This window comes from Artemia sp. Qi Xiang Cuo, chromosome 4 (genome assembly GCF_049724085.1).
Source record: "Artemia sp. Qi Xiang Cuo chromosome 4, ASM4972408v1, whole genome shotgun sequence".
In the NCBI taxonomy this organism is placed as follows: Eukaryota; Metazoa; Arthropoda; class Branchiopoda; order Anostraca; family Artemiidae; genus Artemia; species Artemia sp. Qi Xiang Cuo.
In genome coordinates, this window is record NC_142797.1 from 91,769,179 (window position 1) to 91,793,492 (window position 24,314).

Genomic DNA, 24,314 nt, shown 5'->3' on the forward strand with positions numbered 1-24,314 from the left:
GTGTGTAATTTTTTGTTTGTGTGTGAGTTTTTGTGTGTGTGTAAGTTTTTGTGTGTGTAAGTTTGTGTGTGTGTGTGTAAGTTTCTGTGTGTGTGTGTGTGTGTGTGTGTGTGTGTGTGTAAGTTTTTATGTGTGTGTGTAAGTTTCTGTGTGTGTGTTAGTTTTTATGTGTGTGTGTAAGTTTTTGTGTGTGTGTAAGTTTTTGTGTGTGTGTAAGTTTTGTGTGCGTGTAAGTTTTTGTGTGTGTGTAAGTATTTTTGTTTTTGTTAGTTTTTGTGTGTGTGTGTAAGTTTTTATATGTGTGTAAGTTTTTGTGTGTGTGTGTGTAAGTTTTTGTGTGTGTGTAAGTTTTTGTGTGCTTGTAAGTTTTTGTGTGTGTGTAAGTTTTTGTGTGTGTGTAAGTTTTTGTGTGTGTGTGTAATTTTTTGTGTGTGTGTAATTTTTTTTTTGTGTGTCTAAGTTTTTGTGTGTGTGTAAGTTTTTGTGTGTGTGTGTGTAAGATTTTGTGTGCGTGTGTAAGTTTTGTGTGTGTGTAAGTTTTTTTTGTGTGTGTAAGTTTTTTGTGTGTGTGTAAGTTTTTGTGTGTGTGTAAGTTTTTGTGTGTGTGTAGGTTTTTGTGTTTGTGTAATTTTTTTTTTTTGTGTGTGTTTGTGTTAGTTTATGTGTGTGTGTAAGTTTTTGTGTTTTTGTAATTTTTTTTTTGTGTAATTTTTTGTGTTTGTGTGTGTAATTTTTTGTGTGTGTGTGTGTGTGTGTGTGTGTGTGTGTGTGTGTGTGTGTGTGTACGTTTTGTGTGTTGTGTGTGTGTTTGTTGTGTGTGTTGTGTGTAGTTTTGTGTGTGTGTAAGTTTTTGTGTGTGTGTAAGTTTTTGTGTGTGTGTAAGTTTTTGTGTGTGTTTAAGTTTTTATGTGTGTGTAAGTTTTTGTGTGTGTGTAAGTGTTTTGTGTGTGTGTGTAAATTTTTGTGTGTGTGTAAGTTTTTGTGTGTGTGTGTGTGTGTTTGTGTGTGTGTGAGTGTGTGTGTGTGTGTGTAAGTTTTTATGTGTGTGTGTGTGTGTGTGTGTGTGTGTGTAAGTTTTGTGTGTGTGTGGGTAGGTTTTTGTGTGTGTGTAAGTTTTGGTGTGTGTGTGTGTAAGTTTTTGTGTGTGTTTAAGTTTTTTTTGTGTGTGTAAGTTTTTGTGTGTGTGTAAGTTTTTTTGTATGTGTAAGTTTTTGTGTGTGTGTAAGTTTTTTTTGTGTGTGTAAGTTTTTGTGTGTGTGTAAGTTTTTATTCAGAATTTAAGTTGAACTTTTCTTCACTTCTTTGAGAAAAGAGAAAATTCAGAATCGAAGTTGAACTTTTCTTCTTCCGGGAAAATATTTGGAACTCTTCAACTTGTAAAATGGGTTTAGGAGGGACATTAAGAAAGGAACATGCTCTCAAATGCCTTTTGAAAAGTATTGCTTGGTGTTGAGGTATCCAAAAAGCTGTAAAGTAAAGTTGTGGGTGAAAAGGATGGGTACTTGAAGTTGGAAAATGGGTTTAAAAAGCACCTTAAGAAAATAAGTTGCTCTGAAAAGCCTTTTGAAAGGTATTTCTTGGTGTTGTGGCATCTAAAAAGCTGTAAAGTAAAGTTATGGGTGAAAAGGAATGGGTACTTCAAGTTTGAAAATGGTTTTAAAAGGAACATAAACAAAGAAACTTGCTCTGAAATGCCTTTTGAAAACTATTTCTTGGTGTTAAGGCATCCAAAAAGCTATATAGTATAGTTGTGAGTGAAAAGCATGGATGCTTCAACTTGTAAAATGGGTTTAGGAGGGACATTGAGAAATGAACTTGCTCTGAAATGCCTTTTGAAAAGTATATCTTGGTGTTAAGGTATCCAAAAAGCTGTAAAGTAAAGTTGTGGGTGAAAAGGATGGGTACTTCAAGTTGGAAAATGGGTTTAGAAGGCACTCTAAGAAAACAAGTTGCTCTGAAATGCCTTTTGAAAGGTATTGCTTGGTGCTTGTGGTATCCAAAAAGCTGTAAAGTAAAGTTGTGGGTGAAAAGAATGGGTGCTTCAACTTGTAAAATGGGTTTAGGAGGGACATTAAGAAAGGAACTTGCTCTGAAATGTCTTTTGAAAAGTATTTCTTGGTGTTGTGGTATCCAAAAAGCTGTAAAGTAAAGTTGTGGGTGAAAAGGATGGGTACTTCAAGTTGGAAAATGGGTTTAGAAGGGGCATTAAGAAGGGAACTTGTTCTGAAATGCCTTTTGAAGAGTATTGCTTGGTGTTGAGGTATCCAAAAAGCTGTAATGTAAAGTTGTGGGTGAAAAGGATGGGTACTTCAAGTTGGAAAATAGGTTTAGAAGGGACATTAAGAAAAGAAGTTGCTCTCAAATGCCTTTTGAAAGGTATTGCTTGGTAGTGGGGCATTCAAAAAGCTGTAAAGTAAAGTTGTGGGTGAAAAGGATGTATGCTTCAACTTGTAAAATGGGTTTAGGAGGGACATTAGGAAAGGAACTTGCTCTGAAATGTCTTTTGAAAAGTATTGCTTGAACTTGGGGTGTGCAAAAAGTCGTAAAGTAAAGTTGTGGTGAAAAAGATAACTACTTCAACTTGTAAAATTGGTTTGTGAAGGACATTAAGAAAAAAACTTGTTCTGAAAAGATATAATAAAGCCTTTTGAAAAGTACTGCTTGATGTTTGGGTGTGGAAAAAAGTCGTAACGTAAAGTTGTGGTGAAAAAGATGGGTACTTTAAGTTGGAAAATGGGTTTAGAAGGGACATTAAGAAAGGAACTTGCTCTGGAATGTCTTTTGAAAAGTATTGCTTGGTGTTGGGGTATTTGAAAAGCCTTATAATAAAGTTGTGTGGGAAAAGATGAGTACTTCAACTTGTAAAATTGTTTTAGGAAGGACATTACGTAAAGAACTTGTTCTGAAAAGAAATAATAAAGCCATTGAAAAGTATTGCTTGATGTTGGGGTATGCAAAAAGTCGTAAAGTAAAGTCATGGGTGAAAATGATGGGTACTTAAAGTTGGAAAATGGGTTTTGGAAGGACATTAAGAAAAGAAGTTGCTCTGAAATGCCTTTTGAAAGGTATTGCTTGGTGTTGGGGCATTCAAAAAGCTGTAAAGTAAAGTTGTGGTGAAAAGGATGGATGCTTCAACTTGTAAAATGGGTTTAGGAGGGATATTAAGAAAGGAACTTGTTCTGAAATGTCTTTTGAAGAGTATTTCTTGGTGTTGAGGTATCCAAAAAGCTGTAATGTAAAGTTGTGGGTGAAAAGGATGGGTACTTCAAGTTGGAAAATGGGTTTAGAAGGGGCATTAAGAAAGGAACTTGTTCTGAAGTACCTTTTGAAAAGTATTGCTTGGTTTTGAGGTTTCCAAAAAGCTGTAATGTAAAGTTGTGGGTGAAAAGGATGGGTACTTCAAGTTGGAAAATAGGTTTAGAAGGGATATTAAGAAAAGAAGTTGCTCTGAAATGCCTTTTGAAAGTTATTGCTTGGTGTTGGGGCATTCAAAAAGCTGTAAAGTAAAGTTGTGGGTGAAAAGGATGGATGCTTCAACTTGTAAAATGGGTTTAGGAGGGACAATAGGAAAGGAACTTGCTCTGAAATATCTTTTGAAAAGTATTGCTTGATCTTGGGGTGTGCAAAAAGTCGTAAAGTAAAGTTGTGGTGAAAAAGATAACTACTTCAACTTGTAAAGTTGGTTTATGAAGGATATTAAGAAAAAAACTTGTTCTGAAAAAATATAATGAAGCCTTTGGAAAGTATTGCTTGATGTTTGGGTGTGGAAAAAAGTCGTAAAGTAAAGTCGTGGTGAAAAAGATAAGTACTTTAACTTTTAAAATGGGTTTAGGAAGAAAATTACGTAAAGAACTTGTTCTGAAAAGATATATTAAAGCCCTTTGAAAAGTATTGCTTGATGTTGGGATATTCGAAAAGCCTTATAGTAAAGTTGTGGGGGAAAAGATGAGTACTTCAACTTGTAAAATTGGTTTAGGAAGGACATTACGTAAAGAACTTGTTCTGAAAAAATATAATAAAGCCATTGGAAAGTATTGCTTGATGTTGGGATATGCAAAAAGTCGTAAAGTAAAGTCGTGGGGAAAAAGATAAGTACTTCCACTTGTAAAATGGGCTTAGGAAGGACATTAAGAGAAGAACTTGTCCTGAAATGCCTTTGAAAAGTATTGCTTGATGCTGGGGGTGTGCAAAAAGTCGTACAGTAAAGTTATGGGGAAAAGAACGGCTACTTCAACTTGTAAAATGGGTTTAGGAATGACATTAAGAAAGGAGCTTGTTCTGAAATGTCTTTTGAAAAGTATTGCTTGATCTTGGGGTGTGCAAAAAGTCGTAAAGTAAAGTTTTGGTGAAAAAGATAACTACTTCAACTTCTAAAATTGGTTTATGAATGACATTAAGAAAATAACTTGTTCTGAAAAGATATAATAAAGCCTTAAAAACGTATTAAAAATGGGGGCTCAGGGGCCTTTGGGACACCGGGGGCCCTTTGGGAGCCCGGGGGACCTTGGGGGACCGGGGGCTTCTTTCGGGTTGGGGTTGGGGGATGGGAGCCCTTTGTGGTTGTGGTTGGGGGATCGGAGCCCGTTGGGGTTGGGGTAGGGACTTCACAACGCTCTTCAAATTGAACTTGTGTATTATAATAATAACAGAGTTCCATCCTCAAATCCTCTTCTAAAACATGTTCTAAAATCATCTTTTAAAATGTCTCTAACTGTTTCGCCGAAATAATTTCCTAAAATGTCTAAAACGGTTTCGCCCATTTCAACTTGTAAAATGGGTTTAGGATGGACATTAAGAAAATAACTTGTTCTGAAAAGATACAATAAAGCCTTAAAAAAGTATTAAAAAATGGGGGATCAGGGGCCTTTGGGACGGCGGGGCCCTTGGGAGCCCGGGGACCTTTGGGGACCGGGGGCTTCCTTCGGGGTTGGGATAGGGGGATCGGAACCCTTTGGGGTTGGGGTAGAGGACCTCACGACACTGTTCAAATGGAACTTGTGTATTATAACGACCACAGAGTTTCACCCTCAAATCCTCTTCTAAAACCTCTTCTAAAATTATCTTTTAAAATGTCTAAGACGGTTTCGCCCATTTCAACTTGTAAAATGGGTTTAGGATGGTCATTAAGAAAATAACTTGTTCTGAAAAGATATAATAAAGATTTAAAAAAGTATTAAAAAATGGGGGCTCCGGGGCCTTTGGGACGGCGGGGGGCCCTTTGGGGCGCCGGGGGACCTTTGAGGACCGGAGGCGTCCATCGGGGTTGGGGATAGGGGGATCGGAGCCCTTTGGAGTTGGGGTAGAGAAACTCACGACACTGTTCAAATGGAACTTGTGTATTATAACGACCACAGAGTTTCACCCTCAAATACTCTTCTAAAACCTCTTCTAAAATCATCTTTTAAAATGTCTAAAACGGTTTCACCCATTTCAACTTTTAAAATGGGTTTAGGATGGACATTAAGACAATAACTTGTTCTGAAAAGATATAATAAAGCCTTAAAAAGTATTAAAAAATGGGGTCTCAGGGGCCTTGGGTACGCCGGGAGGCCGTTTGGGGCACGGGGGGACATTTGAGGGCTGGGGACTTCCTTCGGGGTGGGGGTCGGGGGGTCGGAGCCCTTTGGAGTTGGGGTAGGGACCTCACGACACTGTTCAAATGGAACTTCTGTATTATAACGACCACAGAGTTTCACCCTCAAATCCTCTTCTAAAACATCTTCTAAAATCATCTTTTAAAATGTCTCTAACTGTTTCACTGAAATAATTCCCTAAAATGTCTAAAACGGTTTCGCCCATTTCAACTTGTAAAATGGGTTTAGGATGGAGATAAAGAAAATAACTTGTTCTGAAAAGAAATAATAAAGCCTTAAAAAAAGTATTAAAAAATGGGAGCTCAGGGGCTTTTGGGTGGGGGGGGGCCTTTGGGGGGCCGGGGGGACCTTTGCGGTCGGGGGGGTTCGTTGGGGGTTGGGGTAGGGGGATCGGAGCCCTTTGGGGTTGGTGCAGGGCACCTCGCGACACTGTTCAAATGGAACTTGTGTATTATAACGACCACAGAATTTCACCCTCAAATCCTCTTCTAAAACCTCTTCTAAAATCATCTTTTAAAATGTCTAAAACGGTTTCGCCCATTTTAACTTGTAAAATGGGTTTAGGATGGACATTAAGAAAAGAACTTGCTCTGAAAATATATAATAAAGCCTTAAAAAATCATTAAAAAATAGGGGCTCAGGGGCCTTTGAGACGCCGGGGGGCCCTTGGGCACCGTGGGACCTTTGAGGACGATGGGTTTCCTTCGGTGTTGGGGATAGGGGGATCGGAGCCCTTTGGGGTTGGGGTAGAGGACCTCACGACACTGTTCAAATGGAACTTGTGTATTATAACGACCACAGAGTTTCACCCTCAAATCCTCTTCTAAAACCTATTCTAAAATCATCTTTTAAAATGTCTAAAACGGTTTTGCCCATTTCAACTTGTAAAATGGGTTTAGGATGGACATTAAGAAAATAACTTGTTCTAAAAGATATAATAAAGCCTTAAAAAAGTATTAAAAAATGGGGGCTCAGGGACCTTTGGTACGCCGGGAGGCCCTTTGGGGCGCGGGGGGACCTCTGGCGGCGAGGGGCTTCGGTGGGGATGGGGGTAGGGGGATCGGAGCCCTTTGGAGTTGGGGTAGGGACCTCACGACACTGTTCAAATGGAAGTTGTGTATTATTACGACCACAGAGTTTCATCCTTAAATCCTCTTCTAAAACATCTTCTAAAATCATCTTTTAAAATGTCTCTAACTGTTTCGCCGAAATAATTCCCTAAAATGTCCAAAACGCTTTCGCCCAAATAACCCCTAAACGTAATTTCTGCTTTTCCTTTTGTTTTTGGCATCCCTGCGCTGTCACATTTGAAATTCCTAGAAATCCTTTCCCGCGTTAATCTCTTCATCTCTAAGATCAAAACATTCGCCCGGAGTCAATTCTTCTGACATCATCTGTCAGACGTTAATTAAACTTCGCCCGGAGACAATTAACCTTGACATCATCTGTCAGCCATTAATGAACTTCGCCCGGAAACAATTAACCCTGACATCATCTGTCAGACGTTAATTAACTTCGCCCGGAGACATTTCTCGGAAACCTGTTGTCCCTGGGGATTCCATGCCCATATTTGGTGCCCCGTCACGACTGACAGCACAGGTGTTCTCCCTAGGGACTCTATGCCCATATATGGTGTGGGTACGGGACCTCCTGAGGCCTTTCTACTTTTATTAATTTATTTTAGTACCTATTGTATGTTTTTTAGCCGTAATTGTTTATTAAATTTTAGCTTTGAATGTTTTGAGATTTGTTTACTCTATAATAGTACTTTCTGATGGTTTTGAGTTTGTGTTATTGTAGATTTCTATTCATTCGGATCCTAAATTAAATATAGCCTATACTTCTTTTTAGAAAAGTTCTCTTTCGGAAAATGTTTTTAATTAATTTCTGTTCGTTTTTAATTGCCAAAGTTTCAAGTTTTTCAAAACTCCCTAGTTCGAATATTATTTTTATCCCAAAATAAATTAACAGTTTAGGTAAAAAATAAAAAAGTAATCTGATCATTGAATACATAATTATATTAATTACTAAAAGTTCACAAGTTCAAGATTTGGCTTCTATCAGTCTGAATTTATAGCCTTGACGTCTCTTGGCTTAAGCATTTTTGCCGCTCTGTTTTTGCAGGATTTTCTGGGAAATCCCTAAAAGTTTGGGAATAGTGAAAGCCACATAGCTTAGTGGGCCTACTGGGCTAGATTCTGGCCTGGTTTCATTGCAATTTTCTTTCTGTTTTCAATTTTGTAATAAGAATAAGAGAAAATAATTGTAATATAATTCCTTCAAGTAAAGCAGTAAATACGCAGTAGGTCTTATGCTTTTACCGTTAGAGAAACGGGCAGTAAATACAGTCTTGTTTGTAGGGGACACCTTTCAGTAGAAGTACATAAACCATACTCCTTGAAAACAACCGCGGTCTTGCAACCAATCTTTAATCGATTTCTCACTTGTCTTTGAATTCTGTTCTCCCAATGATTATAATAAAAATAAAAGGTAAACTAATTTTTCTGAACTTTGTAGCCATTCAAGTAAGATATGGATCATTCTAAGTATGAGAATTGGTTATTTCAGTAAGAGAATAAATCTCTTACCGTTAGGAAAACGGGCAGTAGCCATACTCTTGTTTGTAGTGAAGACACCATTCATTAGAAGTACATAACCTGTACTCCCTGAAGACGACTATGGTCAAAAATTCTTATCCTTTAATAGAATTCTCACTTTCTTTACAAAAAGGGAAATTTTTTAAAAAAAGGTAAACTAATTTTACTAAAATTTTTCACTACTTAAGTAAGAAAATGATAATTCTACCTTTACCGTTTGGGAAACGAACAGCAACCGTATTCTTATTTGTAGTGAAGATACCATTCATTATAACTACATAACCCCAATTCTTTTGGAAAGAATTGGGGGGGGGGGGTACAACCCGGAAGCAAAGTTATTTGGCCTTTGAACTATTTTGAACAAAAGGGAAATCTCCAAATTTTGACCCGATACCCTTTGGGAAAGTGGGGCATGGGCTAGTTGGTCATTAATCAATTTTGACTAAAAAATAGCTAGAAGTTTCAATTTCCGATTGTCTGACCCCGCTCCAAAGTTAAAATGACCACCCCTTCCACAAAACTTTACATTTTAATAATACGCAACTAATAAAAGTTGCAATCCTTGCCCTGGGGGCTAGGCAAGATTTCTCAAATCCCTAAGTTATAATAATTTGAATTTTGGACTATTTTGAACAAAATAGCTATTTAAAAGTTTTGATAAGATGCATTTGGTAAAAAAAAGCACAAGGAGGAGGGAGCTTGTCACTTATAGATCAATTTTGATACTTTAAAACCTAATTAGGTCACAATTATTGTTCTGGGTGCCATGGAAAACTTTTCATCCCCCAATTTATTTGTTTTTTTTTTATTTTCGGATATTTTGAACAAAATGGCTCTCTAAATTTTTTTATCGGATGGATTTGGGGGAAAGGCGTTAGGGAGGGGGGTATATTTACCCATTAACCACCTTTAATTAATCTTAAAAAGGTATCTAAAACTTTCAATTTCTAATCAGACGAGCCATCTCTCAATTTTATACAACCAGTATCTACATAAAACTTTATATTCACGTTGGGCAAAGATTACCTTACGTACCCCCAGGCTCTGGGGGATATGTCGACCCCGGAGTCTTTTCTATTTCATCTTTGAACTATTTAGAACAAAATAGATCTCTCAAAATTTTGATTGGATAATTTTGGGGAAAAGAGCCGTGGGAGGGGGGCTAGTTGTCCTCTGATCACATTTGACTCTAGAGTAGGGCACTAGAAATTCTGATTTACAGTCGAATAAGCCCCCTCCGAGGGGTATTTAATCTTACCTTCCGTGAGATCTAAGATGCCCCCTTGACACTTTATACAACACTTACCCCCGGATTTTTTGGGGAGACGGGCTGTTAAATCCCTAGAGTTTTGTTATATTATCCTTGTTCTATTTCAAAAAAAAGGGCTATATAAGGAATTCTATTGGAAGCATTCGGGGATAACAAGGTTGGGAGAGAAGGGGTTTTTCACCATCGGATCACTTTCGACTCTTTAAAAGATGAACTAGGATTATCAATTTCTAATCAATTGAGCCTCACCCAAAGTTTATGCGACCACCTCTTGCATAAGAACTTTATATGGTCCCCGGCATAAGTTACAACCCTTCTCTTGGCTCCGAGGGAGGGGTTTTGTTTATTACGAAGTTTTTGTTATCAAATTGTTGGACTATTTGAAACAAACTGGCTATCTCAAAATTTTCGTTTGATGCGTTTGGGGAAAAGAGGTAGTTTGTATCAGGGGGGGGGGGTATAGCTCCTAGGCTTAGACTCATAAAAAGTCCTATAGAACTTTCTATTTTCAATCAACTGGGCAACCTACAAAGTTTATATGACCACCCCTTACATAAAAAAATTTTACACCTCAGTGGCATAGTTTAAAACACTTGTCCCGGGCTTTGGGGGGGGGAGGCTGGATTGACCCCTGAGTTTTTTATCTGATGTTTGAACTATTAAAAACAATAGCTATGTCAAGTTTTGTATCAGATGGATTTGGAGAAAAAACGGTTTGGGGGACGAGTTACTTCTGCTCGGATCTCTTTTGACCTTTAAAAATAGAACTAGATGTTTCAAGTTCTAATCAAATGAGCAACCTTCGAAGTTTATACGACCTTCTCTCACATACATACCTCATACGTCATCGAGACATGACTTAAGACACTTAGCTCTGGGCTGGGGGGGGGAAGTGAGTTGATCGAATCAAGAGTTTTTGTTATATGATGTTTGAACTATTTAAAAAAAATGGTGATCTCAACATTTGTTTTCGATGGGTTTGGGGCTATTGGAACTATTTTTTTATTTTATTTTTTGGAACTATTGGATGGACATGGGAAAAAAGTGCTAGGGGGCTAGTGGCCCTCGGATCTCTTGTGACTCTTAAAATGTTAACTAGAACTTTCAATGTCCAATGAAATGAGGCCTATCCGTAGTTTATGCAATCATCCTTTCCATAAGAACCATATATGCTCAATTCATATAAATAGCAACGACTTCCCCCGGTCCCTGGGGGTTTGTGTCGACACCGGAGTTTTTGTTATCTGACCTTTGAACTATTTTCTAAAAAGTTACAATCTCAAAATCTTTAATCGGATGGGTTATGGGAAAACGAGGATGGGGGAAAAGTTGCCCTCCGGTCTCTTTTGATTCTTAAAAAGTGAAGTACAACTTACAATTTCTATTCAAATGAGCCTTCTCTGCAGTTTATGCGAGCCTCCCTTCAATCAGAAATATATATATATACCTCCAGGGCATAGCTTAAGACTCCTGCCCCAAGGCACTGGGGGGTTTTATCGATAACGAAGTTTTACTTATCTAATCTTTGAACTATTTTTAACAAAATAGCTATTTCAAAATTTTTATCGGATGGTTTTGAGGATAAAAAGAGCGTGAGGTGGGGGGGTTAGTTGTCATCAGATCTCTTTTGACTCTAAAAAGTGAACTAAAACTTTTAAATTCAAATCAAATGAGTTGTCTCTGAACTTTATAAGAGCATCCTTTCCATAAGAACAAAATATGCCCCCGGACATAAATTAAAACGCCTGCTCCTGGACCCTGTGGGGTTGTGTCGACACCAGAGTTTTTGTTATCTGACCTTTAAACTATTTAAAACTAATTGGCTATCTGAGTTGTTTTATCACATGCATTTTCAGAAAAAGGGGCGTGGGGGGGCTAGTTGCCCTTTGATCTCTTTTGACTTTTAAACCTGAATTAGAACTTTCAATTTTCATTCAAATGAGCCCTCTTTGAAATTTATACGAGCATCCCTTGCATAAGAACCACTTATGCCCCAAGAGCATAACTTACAATGCCTTCCTCCGGGCCTGGGGGAGCTGTATCAACACAGAGATTTTCGTTATATGATCTTTAAGCTATATTAAAAAAACATGGCTATCTCAAACTTTATATCGAATGGGTATTGGGAAATTAGAGCGTGGAGAAAGGGCTAGTTTCCCTCTGATCTCTTTTGCCTCTTAAAAAGAGAACTAGAACTTTCAATTGTCAATCAAATGAGCCCTCTTTGAAGTTTAAACGAGCTTTCCTTCCAAAAAAACTATATATGCCTCCAGAACATAACTTGCAAAGACAATCCCTTGGCTCGGTGGTGTTGTTTCAACACCAGATTTTTCCTTATCTTACCTTTGACCTTCTTACAGAAATGGCAACCTCCAACTTGGTATTGGATGGGTGTGTTGCAATAAGAGAGTAGGGGGGGGGGCTAGGGGCCCTCCGATCTCTTTTGACTTTTAAAAAGTGAACTTAAACTTTAAGTTTCCAATAAAATGAGCCCTCCATGAAGTTTGTACGATCATCCCTTCTTAAGAACCATATATGCCCCCAGGGTATAACATAAAATTCCTACCATCAGGCCCTGTGAGGCTGTATTGACACCGGAGTATTTCTCTTCTGATCTTTGAACTATTTTTAACAAAATTGTTAACTGAAAATTTTTATCGGATGGGTTTGGGAAAAAAGGCGTGGGGAAGGGGGCTAGTTGCCCTCGGATCTCTTTTGAATCTTATAAGGTGAACCCGAACTTTCAATTTCCAATTAAATGAGCCCTCTCTAACGTTTCTTCGAGAATCCTTTTCATAAGAACTATATATACCCCAGGGCATAACTTACAACGTCTGTCCCTGGGCCTTTGGGGGTTGTTTCGACATTTTTTTTTGTTACTTTGAACCCTTCCTTACAAAATGGCTATCTCAAAATTTTTATTTGATGCAATTGAGAAAAAATAGCACGAGAGAGGGACTAGTTGCCCTCCAATCACTTTTGACTCTTTAAAAAGATACTGAAACTCTCCATGTCGAATCAAATGAGCCATCTTTGAAGTTTATGCGACGACGTCTTTCATAGGAAGTGCCTCTTGAGAAAATAAATAAATAATAAAACAATGGAGCCGTATGACCTTTACTATAGGCCTTTGATATTTACGTTGCCCCTGATATCTTCAAAACAACGGTACCTTATAGCAAAATATTCTTTTCTTCATTCTTGACCTTGCAGATAAGGATTTACAGATACTATTAATATATTGTTGTATCTAGCAGGAATTCAGGAGATGTAAAAGAACCAGAATAAACAATTATCTTCCTACTTCTTAGAAATAATTCAAGCATGAACCAGCCCATTTTTTATAGAACATTATTACAATTTAATATTTTGCCATTGTTACCTTTTGGATCCTCTTCAAACTATCATTTTCTCAGAGCTTAAAATCCCTGTTTCTATTTTCACAATTACAATTTACTTTTTAAACAAAAATGCTTTTTTCACATAATCTATTTCAAAAACTTCTCATTCCCATTATAGTGAAAATAGTAGATAAAATCAAGATTGTGCTTGACTAGTGTCAATTTTGGGTACCTTAGGGTCTCAGGGCTTAGGAACCGTACTCTTTAAAATTTACCATAAAACCTTTCCTCTCAAACACAAACTGGTTATAGCCAGTTTTAGAGAATATAAACAGAAATGTTAGTTAATTCCTTAATCAGCAAATGAAACTTTTTGAGGTGGGGGACAAATTTTGTTATTAGAATCAAAAGGGGATGAAGAATTTTTATTTTTTTGTAGACAGCCTACATGAACCCTAATAAAAAGTTTTTGAACGGAATAAAATGAAAAAAAAATAACTGTTTTGGAAGAAATCTTTGTATTTTAGGGAGATATTCGTTAAATAAAATTGCTCATGATTACAAAATGGTTGATTACTTGGACTTCCGCCAACTTCTAAAAGTAAGTGTCGAAAGCTCTGTTGGACCCTGGTCACTGTCTTGAATTGACATTACCATTTTTTTTTTTTTTTTCTAAAAATTAACAAAAATCTTAAAGTTATTTTATATAAATATGGGGTGTGGACTGTCATCCTTACTGCTGTTCTATATGAACATTTGAACTAATTGTGAAATAAGCATACTAAGCAGGGCCGTATCCAGGATTTTTGTTCAGGGGGGTTTACTAATTTTTGACTTTTTTTGGGGGGGGGGTTTACTAATTTTTTACTCAGTTTTCGACTAATTTTACTGATTTTTACCTAGGTTTTACTAATTTTCGACTTATTTTCGAGTCGGTAAAAAAAATTCGGGGGGGGGGGGTTCAAACCGGGTACCCCCCCCCCCTGGATATGGCCATGATACTAAGACTGTGAAATCTTCACTTCCTACCATTCTTTAGTTCGGCACATTCGACACAGCTCGTGTGCTCAGTCACACAAAGGCAAATGAGTCCAAAAACTTGTTAGGAGAGATATATTTTCAATGAGTCTCTAGCCATAACCTCCTCAAAAAGTTTAGATGTTACGACCTAAAAAAGACAACATTTCAAGAGAAACCCTTATAACATTAAAAAATTTAATCTTTTAAAGTGTGTTTTTTTTTCTCAAAAGATTGCTTTTTCTTACTGCCATTTAATCTAGTTGTGTAATACAGGTATCATTTAAAAATTTTCGCCTCTGAAATTAATTGTTCTCTCAGACAGATTTATTGCAGTTATTATTTTAAGGGTAGACATACTTCAACCTGAGCGAAGAAAAAATAACTTATTATTCATGAGGGTACCGCATCTGAAATCAAATAGGTTTTTTTTGCATAACTATGCCTAATATAGTAAAATTCATGAATATTTGTAGGTAGTAGCAGACTTTAATGCAACTGTAGTTTATGCATATTTTTCCTTTCTAATCCAAGATAATACTGATGCCTTCAGATATAGGTGCATAATTACTAAGGAACAAGCGAAACATTGTTACCAAATAAGGAGTAAGGAATCTATTTCAACTGATGTTAAGAGGGTAATTCAAAGTTAAAAGCAAAAAACTAACCTTAGGAATTAGCAGCTATTCAGCCCTATAAGCTATAATTCTATAAAAAAACTTAAAGTAAAGAGCCACACAGACACTTAAAACGAAATGAAATTGTTCCGTATATGAGGGAGAGAACCCCTTCCTCAAATCTTGTTTTTGTGTTCAAGTATTTTTTTTTTTTTAATTTCTCATTCAAAATCTTTCTAGTGTTTGATACGTCTTTCTTAAAAATTTATAATGAAAAGTAAAATTTTTGTGTAAAGAGCCGAGGCTGAGGAAAGAGCCTCATATACAGAATAATTTCTGTTGGTTTTAAGCTATTGGGTATATTTCATTCTCAATTCATGATAAAACTTAATGTTTTCAGTTATAAGGGCATAATTATTTAGGATCAAGTGGCTGCCTTATTGAAAGCAAGCGATCCATTTTAATAAAAGTTAAGAGGGAAATTAAACCTTGGCAAAAAGAAGCTATTGATATATATATATATATATATATGTATACATATATATGTATATATATATATATATATATATATACATATATATATGTGTGTGTATATATATATACAGATGGATATATATATATGTACAGATACACAGCGAACCATGAAGAAGACAAAATATAAGCAAATATTTCGACAAGGACCTCCGCCAAGTCGTCCTCAGTGCTAAACAAAAACAAAAAGAGAAGAAAGAAAAAATATATATATATATATATATATATATATATATATATATATATATATATATATATATATATATATATATATATATATATATATATATATATATATATATATATATATATATATATATATATATATATATATATATATATATATATATGATATATATATGTGTGTATATATATATATATATATATATATATATATATATATATATATATATATATATATATATATATATATATATATATATATATATATATATATATATATATATATATATATATATATATATATATATATATATATATATATATATATATATATATATATATATATATATATATATATATATATATATATATATATATATATATATATATATATATATTTATTTATATTTGTGAAATTTATTTGTTTTCTTAGACAGATTTATTGCATTCATTATTTTAAGGGTAGACATGCTTCAACCTGAGCAAAGAAAAATCACTTATTATTCATGAGGGTATCACATCTGAAATCAAATAGGCTTTTTTCCATAACTATACCTAATTTAGCAAAATTCATGAATATTTATAAGTCATAGCAGACTCTAATGCAAATATACTTTATGCATGTTTTTCTTTTGTAATCCAAAATAATAATGATGTATTCAGTTATAGGTGCATAATTACTTAAGAACAAGTGGCAAATTTTTTTTATCTATATAAAAAAAAACTGAAAGTAAGGAGCCACACAGAAAATTAAGACAAAATAAATTATATCGTATATGGGGGGGGGGGTGCCTCTTCCTCAAATCTTACTATGTGTGATCAAGTAGCATATACAGAATAATACAGAATAAAATAGAATAACAAAGGACAAAGCTTCAATTAGGGACCTCTCCTGGGGCACTCTGTGTATAATAGTTAAGCTACCACTATAATTACTGTAACTAAAGACGCTAAGGGTACTAAGGTGTATCTTTCAGGGAAAATTTAGGGGGAGTTACAATTAAACAAAACAACTACGCGCATACTGGTTTTCAACTGGAAATATAAACAATATTAGAATCAGTACCACACTATAATAGCAGGCTATATCATTGAAACTTTTAAAAAAGTTAATTCGAATGAAAATTAAAAGTTCTCGTGCCTTTTTTAAGAGTCAATAGTCATTGGAGGGTAATCAAAAAGAGCTCCTACGAAGCTCATTTATTTTTGAAATACATCCAATCAAACTTTGAGACAGTCATTTTGTTCAGCACAATAGAGGGGACTAGTAACTACGGGTTTAAGAATATTTACTTTTTCAATCCCCCAGAGCTATATAACTAGAGTTACATAATTAATAAAACTAAATCAACTCCTTACTTCCCTTCCTCCGTCGTTTATATTTTCTGTCCTTCATCATTATATGTCTTACTTTTCCTTTGTGTGGATCAAATTACATTTCTATAGATCACGTATAGACATTTCTATCGAATTAGCTCCTTTAAAATTTTTAATGATATTGCCAGCCATCATAGAGCAGCGGTGCCTATGACATTGCTTATATGAATTTTCAAAAGCCTTAATTCATTTAGTTTTTTATGTAATTGAATAAATTTCCTAAAGGGGTCGACGTGATACCCTTAGTGTAGTTAGTTACAGTTTCTGTAGTGGTAGTATTAATAGCGTACACAGTGCCTTCTGGCTAGTTCAAAATTCACCAGCACTTACCCTTAAAGGTCTAATATAATATTGTAAGCCATTTCTGAAATAATTCTTTGTCACCTTCGTGAAAATAGACCTGCTCATAGTTTGTCTTGATTTAATTCAACATCCCCCAATGAAACAAAGAAAAAAAGCAATAAATTTAAAATAAAATAAAATAGCTGAAAAAACGAGGATATTTGGCAGCGAGTGGAACAAGAAAGTGAACAGTGAAGTGAAAATCAGCAGATATTTCAAAAGGAAGCTCTGCTAAGTCGTGTGTCTAAGTGCTATGAAACAAAACTAAGAGTCATTTTTTTTAAATGACTGTAAAAATAGCATAATTTAGCGTTCAGTTTTGTTTGCTGCTAAAGCTATTTGATTAAACGAATACGAATACGAAATATATCGAAACAAACTATGCCCATAGAGATTGTCAAGAGGACTTATCAGCAATGCTTCCGGAAGAATTGATATCAAACTTCAGATCAGAAATTACAATAAATAACCGATTCAAACACAAAACAAGCAAAAATTAACTTGAATAAGGCTGAAAACTCCCATACCTTCTTAATATCAGACTTTAAGAAATTAAGGAAAAAAGCATATTGGAAAAAGTATATTAGCTCTTGCCATTTGAATTGGTTTAGTAAAAGAATCCACAGTTAAATCAATATCTGTGCAGTTATTAAGAGGAAAAAAAAATAAAATGTGTAATTTCCATCCAATAAAACACAACTGAACACATTCATATTTGTTTTTTTTTTAATTATACCTATGAGTACCATTAACTAATTTTTGGTCTGAATCAAACACTAGACTTATACATTATATAATTGTAATTAAATAAAAAAACAAGTTTTTTTTAACTGAAAGTAAGGAACGACATTAAAACTTAAAACGAAAAGAAATTATTTCGTATATGAAAGGGGCTGTCCTCTCCTCAACCCCTCGCTCTTTACGCTAAAGTTAGACTCTTTGTCACAACTTTATTTTTTTTAAATAAAAAACTTTCGCATAAAGAGTGAGGCAATGAGGCAGGGACATCCCCTTCCATATAGGGAATAATTTCTGTTCGTTTTAAGTTTTCATGTCGCTCCTTACTTTCAGTTAAAAAAACTTGTTTTTTTATTTAATTACAATTATATAATGTAATTATATAATACAATTATATAATGATTCAGACCAAAAAATTAGTTAATGGTACTCATAGGTATAATTTAGTTGTGTTTTATTGGATAGAAATGATGCATTTTATTTGCTTCCTCTTAATAACTGCAAAGATATTGATTTAGCTATGGATTCTAAACCAATTCAACTGGCAAGAGCTAATATACTTTTTCCAATATGCTTTTTTCCTTAATTTGTTAAAGTCTTTAGAGTCTTAGAGTCTGATATTAAGAAGGCATAGGAGTTTTCAGCTTTATTCATGTTAATTTTTGCTAGTTTTGTGTTTGAATCGGTTATTTATTGTAATTTCTGATCTGAAGTATGATATGGTATGATTTTATTACGTAAGTAAATCAATACATGGCATTTCACAAACTAGAAAAAAATACACAAGAAAGCTACTAAAATAAAAAAATTGAAATATTTTTGAAATAAAATATTTTAATTTTAAAATATTTTAATTTTAATTAATTGAGAGCTATTGAAATAAAAAAATCAACATGAAGAAAAAAAAAGGAAAAGACTACTAAAGGAAACTACTTTAGGAAAATACATAGGAAAAACACACACTAATACCAACTATATATTATGAGTCCATTGACTGCCTATGGCCTCTTGCAATGGACATAACAATCAGACAATGTTTAATCTATTTGTATTCCTTATATAATTCATAACAATTGTTCTAACACTCTTGTTGTTAACTAGTAAATTCAAATTAAATGGAAATGGGACATCTAATTCACTAAGCTGGATTTGCATTTCAAAACGATAACGAAAAGAAAATGGACAATCAAATAAATAATGGAGACAAGTTTCCTTGACCCCACATTGACACACAGGAGAATGGGTTTTCCAAATTTTAAACAAGAGGTGATTTAAACAACAATATCCAGTTATGAGCTGAGTTAGTTTATAATTGGATTTTATTTTGAAGCTGAGAAAAGGTCATCTTTACTGATGAAAAAGTGGCTAGGCCATATACTAATATTATTTTAAAAATGACAGAATTATTTATTATAAAGAATATTTTTGAAATCAATAGTACTTAATCTAGAAGGAAACTCATTATCTAAAAATTCTGTACCAAGTAACTCAGCGATACATACATCGGTATAATGGCTATGTTGGAGAGAATTCTTGAATAGAGGGAAAGTTGGCTTCACTAGAAGAGGCCAGAAGGCAGGGTGACCCTTTTTTCCATACCTAATGGGAGTCAATTCAATAGCTCTATATTGTAAAGGTAACACGCCCGCTAATACTGTAACTATCTCAGTCGGTGCTGAACGAAAAAAATTTAGAAATCATTATTAGACGAACAAGCAAAGTGGAATTAAGCAATCGTTGAATGTTTTTCTTGCTGTTTACTTGCATTAGCCTTAAGGACTCTATCAATTCTTATTTTATGTCTATATACTCTGCTAAAATTATATAGTTCAGGGCTCCACCATCTAGCGTACTTTTTAGTTAAACGATTTTCCAATAGTGGGGTCGATTCTGAAGTTGCCAGTTGAATTAGCTTAGTAAAAGAATCCACAGCTAAATAAATATCTTTGCATTTTTTAGGAAGAAGCGAATAATTCAATCAAATGAAACACTACTGAACATATTCCAATTAGTTTTCTTAAAACTATACCTTGGAGTATCATTAACTAATTTTCGGTCTGAATCAAAAAACTAGACTAAACATTATATAATTGTGATCTGAAAGTAATGGTATATCATCTAAAATTTTCCATTATCTTGCAAACTTATTAAGCTGAGAACTAACAGCTGTTACATCTGGAAAAGTACTAGCACCAAATGGTTTTCTTTTCAGGTTTTCAACTTTCCTGTCAAATTTATTTTATTCCACAGTCTTTTGAATGAAAACAGTCAATATAAAAGCATAAATAATCGTATAGCTAAAAGCAAAGACCTTACTCAGGCCTTTTTACTTACCAGAATATTCACTTAGAAGATGAAAAGCTAGCAATGGACTGCAAGAGTCCATTTATATTGCTGTTGTGGTCCACTGCTAAGGATTTCCGAAATTTTTAATAAATAGTCTATTGCGACGTCTAAACAAACATATTTGAATTAGTAAGAAAACTAAAAATCATTTGGGTTTGAACCATTTCTCTATTAGGGGGCATCGTAACAGTGCTCTGAAACAAATGGTTAAATCGATGGAATTAACTAAATAAGACCTAGTTATTTTTGGTGCAAGGAAACAAAGGTATTGCCACTTTGATCCAAATTAAAGCTCATTACTACGAAAGCTGATACATTTCTACATACATTTTGTTTCATGTTTCAATAACATAAAATTTGTACAAAAAAAATGATTAATCTTCAAGTTTGACAAATATTATTGATAAAATCAAATGTATTTCAACCATATGCGTTCTGGTTTCTGAAACTTAAAACCCAATGATTACAATCCTTGAATGATTACATATTATTAGTACAATCAGATTTATTTTAACTGTCTGTGTTCTTATTTCTGAAAAACAAAAATTCAAGTTTGTTAAAGAATTTAGGTAATATGTGAATATTTCATTTTGCTAATGAGAAAACTTGCAAATCAATGCCTATAATCCTCTCTGCCACGGATTTATATAATTCTTGTGGAATTTTTAAGAGAAAAGATTTACATAATTTCTTATGGAACTTTTGAAAAACCTTTGAAAGGTATTAGTTAAAAAAAAAATAACAACGGTTTTAATGCAATATCTGTTAGTGTGTCATCTATTCATGCTTTAGAGGCAGAATTAAATCTTATAGTTGTCAAATATCTCATAAAAAAGATACAGAAAAAAAATTCCTCAAATATTGTATAAGAAAAATCATGAGAGAGTGGAGAGGGGTAATCGAAAGTCTGGGTAATTAGTGCCGTTGGGAGCATATTCTGATATTGAAGATGGCAACAATTCAAGTCTGGAGATTCCTGGCAATAAACAAACTGGTCCTCCACTGGGATATGCACTGATACGACCTATGCTCCATACTGTCCTCTCAGATCCAGGACGTAATTTAGTCTAGGACAGTTGTATTTATATAGGCATCAAGGAGGACATCAGGACGTAATATTCCCTATGACAGTCGGGAATATAGACCCATCAATACGGACCAGAGAGCCAGGATCAAATATTACTGTCAATTTTCATTTTAATAAGCAAACGTATACAACGTGCACCTTAAATAACATTTACAAATAAAAAAAGCTTTAAGGGTAAAGCTGTTCCCAGAGACAAACTTGCTGAACTTTTTGATCATTTTTAACATAAGTGGTCTTTCCTTATTTCAACTGAAGGATATGAGGTTGGGGTAGCAAGGGGATGGTAGAGATGGACCAGGTGGAGTTTAGTTGCCCTCGATTTACCCTAGAATTCAGAAAAAAAAACAGTAGAAGTTATTACTTTTTTTTCGAATGACCAGCCTCCAATTTTTTTTTAACCACTCCTTCTTTACAAAATGGACAGGTAAAAGATAAATGAATAAATGATACATTGAAGCCGGTTATTTTTTTTTAGGCAATGGTTGTGTGGTGCCTTAGAAGAGATGGTAGTATTGGTTAGTACCGGTAGTACATATTTTGTTTAATTACTCGGACTTGTAGTAGAACAACAGAGTATTTTCTAGCACCCTTCCATGCCTACCTAGACAATGGCAGTGTACTTACATTTAATTCACGTTCATTTTTATAGAATTGTGACAAAAATAATTGACAGTTCTTCAAGATTAGACACTATTAATTTTTTTATCACTCTCTTTATCCGCTGCGAGAGAGTGTTTGACTTACAAAGATCTTTTTGTTGTAAATTTTTTTTATGCGATAGGTTTCAGTTAAAAATAAAAGATTTTAAAAATAAAGATAAAAGTCTTTTTTACCAACCCAAATCAAAAGAAGCTATAAATACTTGTAAAGTAATTATGTTGGACATAAGTAAGGGCCAAGAATATTGAGTAGAGTGTTATAGATTGATCCTAAAGAGGGGCACTGAAACTATAAACTACATAGTTTAGGAGTATAAGGGAGGGACTAGAAGGAGGGAGGGCTTGGTAAATATCTAGTATCTCCGGATAAGTTGGGGAGAATTAGTTGAATATTTCAGGTAGTGTTGAATAATATCAAAAATTATATACAAAAAGGGCATTTTAGATAGGATGCATAAGAATCTCACAAATTACTACATAATAAAAACAGTTTTTCCGCAATAGAATAATAAACAAGAGGAAATATCGATGACATTCATGATTATTTCAAATTAGAAAAAGTTAGGAACAATTAAATGGATTGTAAGGACTTTAGGTAGTATATATTTAATTTTTATTTGGAATTAAACAAAACCACAGGGAGTTTTTTCAATAACAAGAGAGAATATATTAAAAAAAGCACCAATGACGCAGTAGGTTTTAGACTTTTAAAGTAAGTGAAGGAAGCGATACCCAAATTCATGTTTGTTATGATTTTTGTTCGTTTCAAGCTTGATTTTCATATTCAATTTAAGGTTCACTTGTTTTAAGATTTATTTATTAATTTACATTGATATCTATTCTATGCTTGTTTGCATTGATTGTTTATTTAATTTCTGTTCGTTTTAATTTTCATTTATGCTTCAAAAGCAAAATATATTTTTTCATTTTAAGCTTGATTTTCATATTCAATCTAAGCATTAATCGCTTTAAGATCTGTTTATTCATTTATATTATTACTTGTTGTATGTTTTTTGTAATGATTGTTTATTTAATTTCTGTTCGTTTTGAGTTTCTTTTATTCTTTAATTGTAATTTCAGGTCTTTTTGAGTTTGAATTTTAACTGGTATTTGTATCTGCTGAACTTAAGTTTGAAATGGCCTTTACTTTTCTTTGAAAAACTTATTTTTCGGAAAGCTTTTTATAATTAATTTTTGTTCGTTTTTGATTGCAATTAAACAAAAAAAAAATAAGTTTTTTAAACTGAAAGTAAGGAGCGACATTAAAACTTAAAGCGAAAAGAAATTATTCCATATATGAAAGGGGCTGTCCCCTATTCAACGCCTCGCTCTTTACGCTAAAGTTTGACTCTGTCTCACAACTTTATTTTTTTTAACAATATAAAACTTTAGCGTAAAGACCGAAGCGTTGAGGAGCAAGGCATGATCCTCTATGGGGAGGATCTTTCCCTGGAGGAAGTTTTCACGGGGGTAGGGAAATTGTTATGAAAGGGGCGCCAGATTTCCCACCATTATTTTAAAAAATGATCAGTAATTAAGTAAAAAAAACAGATTTTCAACTGAAAGTAAGGAGCAGTATCAAACTTAAAACGAACAGAAATTATTAAGTATATGATTGGGTTCACCCCCTAGTCAATACCGAGCTCTTTACGCTAATGATTTTTTAGTACTTTCATAAGAACTATTTAGAATAATTAACGGCCTTCGTGTTTGTGATTAAAAGGTTATTTTAAAAAAAATGGAACAAAATTTGAACTGTAGCGTAAAGAGCAGGTATTGACTAGGGGGCTAACCCCCTAATATACGTATTAACAGTATATGAATATAGAAGTTCGTTACATAAGTTAATTCGTAAGTTACGTATTTTTATTACTAATAAAAACGTTCGTAAATAAAATTAAACAACGACATTAAAACTTAAAAAGAGCAGAAATTATTCCGTATAAGAAAGGGACTGTCCCCTCCTCAACCCCTTGCTCTTTACGCTAAAGTTAGACTCTTTGTCACAACTCTATTTGTTTTGAATAAAAAACTTTCGCGTAAAGAGTGAGGCAATGAGGAGGGGACAGCCCCTTTCATATACGGAATAATTTCTGTTCGTTTTAAGTTTTAATGTCGCTCCTTACTTTCAGTTTAAAAAACTTTTTTATTCAATTTCTGAACGTTTTTGGATATAAAGCAGCTTTGATTTTGGCTCACCGTACATAAATAATTAAAACGAAATTCGCATATTAATTTTACTTGTTTTGGCTAAATGACTTTCTCGAAATTAATTTCTGACATAACTTACGAATTAACTTACCTAAGAAACTTCTATATTTGTAGGTTTTTATTACGTATATTAGGAAGTTTTCCCCCTAGTTGATACCTCGTTCTTTACGCAAAAGTTCGAATTCTGTTCAAATCACAAATCCCTGAATCACAAAGGCCGGTAAATTAGAATAGATAGCTCTTTTGAAAGTACTAAAAAAACTTTAGCGAAAAGGGAGAGGTATTGACTAGGGGGTGAATCGCCTTATATGCGTAATAATTTCTTTACGTTTAAAGTTTTAATATTGCTCCTTACTTTCAGTTGAAAAAAACTTTTTTTTTTTTTTTATTTCTGATTGTCTTTT